This window comes from Etheostoma cragini, chromosome 19, assembly GCF_013103735.1.
Source record: "Etheostoma cragini isolate CJK2018 chromosome 19, CSU_Ecrag_1.0, whole genome shotgun sequence".
NCBI lineage: Eukaryota > Metazoa > Chordata > Actinopteri > Perciformes > Percidae > Etheostoma > Etheostoma cragini.
The window spans coordinates 17,912,409-17,914,265 of NC_048425.1; positions in this window are offsets into that span (position 1 = coordinate 17,912,409).

Below are 1,857 nucleotides of genomic sequence, written 5' to 3' on the forward strand. Positions count from 1 at the left end.
CCCCCCCTTGGGGGTTTGGGGGTGTCAGACCAGGACCAGGTCTGGCTCCAGGAACACATGATGGAGCTGTAATACGTGGTTTAGTGTATTTCCTCTTATGTTGACACCATGTTATAAGATGTCATTTGGAGATTATTTCCCACTGGATATTGAAGTTGATTAATAAGTAAAAAAAACATAAATAAGCTCTACATCCATATCCATTTTTGTTTTGTTCTGCATGAAGACAGAGCCCGCATGACGAAGGTGAAGAGAGTCTTTTAGAGTAAATCTGTGTGTTTTCTAGGAAAGAAAGTTCAAATATTCTTGCGAATGCAGTGAAGAAGTTCTGAAATTTGTTATTGATTTTCATTCATATTTTTGTCTCAAATATCGCACCCTGAACAGATCCGCTTCAGGTCCAATGACTGAGTTCAGGTTAGATTTGTTGTGTGGAGGAGACTATGAGATCTAGACCTCTCTTTATTAATCCTTTTGGGAATAACTTCCATTGAAATCTAATTATGGAAAAGTGGACAATGTTGTCAAATTTGCGCAAAGCTGCAATAGTTCAAAGACGCTTATGTGCTTTTGGCTTGCTCGTGTCCCGCGTGTCCTCCTGTGGCCAGTCTTCTTGATCTTCCTGTCAGCTCCCCTGTGGAATTCTGGGTGGTAGGCGACCCCCCCCCCCCCCCCCCCCCCCCCCCCCCGCCCCTCGACATTACACATACAAATTAGCCTTTCAAATATCAGCTCACGTTATGTAAAGAACAGAAGCGAAGCAGACTTCAAAGAAGAGGGACGACGAGGGACGCTGCGCACCGAGGCTTCAGCCAGCTCTCTCAGCCGACCCAGTCCTCAGACGCCCCCCCACCCTCTCTCCCCGCCTCAGACCCCCTGCACTACCAAAATGGGTCCAGCCTTTTGGAGCGAATCCCAATCCCAAAACCTGGTCTTTGATTTCAGGGGGCTTGGCACTGCTCCTTCTCCCCCCCCCTGCTTTGTTCCTCTTGATGGATCTGGTCGGGCTAGCGGACCGTGACCTCTGCCAGCCCACCCCGTCTGTGTGAGCACACACACACACACCCACACACAATGGCAAGCCACCACAGACCCCAACAGGAAAGTCTCATCCCTGACAGAGATTACAGACGCTGTGAGCGGCGTCGCTGCTTTCATTGTGTCTGTTCTGATAAGTTAGCCATGTGTGATGGGCGAGGAGGAGAGTCTGGACCGCCGCCTATTCAGCTGCTCTGAACCACCTGCCACCAGACGGACCAGAACCTAAACAAGACACTCCGGTTCCCAGCCTCATTCTCTCTCTGAGTGTCATTTCCTCTGCTTTGTCCGTGCTGAGGTGACGAGCTCGTACAGTCGCCCGGTGCGGAATGTTGCATGCTGGGAGCTTTGTGTGTGCTGAAGCCCAAATCAAAGCCTCAAGCAGCTTTGGAGCGGCTACAGGAACTCGCTGAGATGTCTCTCAGTGACCAGCATGTGGAGAGTATAGAATGCACTCATACTGAAGCATGGTTCACTTCGACAGTCAGATTACACTGTAAAGGGTTTCCAGTCCAATCTCATCTTGCCTTCATGTTGTCCTCATGTTGTCCTTCATGTTGTCCTCATGTTGCCTTCATGTTATCCTCATGTTGTCCTTCATGTTGTCCTCATGTTGTCCTCATGTTGTCCTCATGTTGCCTTCATGTTGCCCTCATGTTGTCCTCATGTTGTCCTCATGTTGCCCTCATGTTGTCCTCATGTTGACCTCATGTTGTCTTTATGTTGTCTTTATGTTGCCCTCATGTTGTCCTCATGTTGTCCCCATGTTGTCCTCATGTTGCCCTCATGTTGCCCTCATGTTGTCCCCATGTTGTCCCC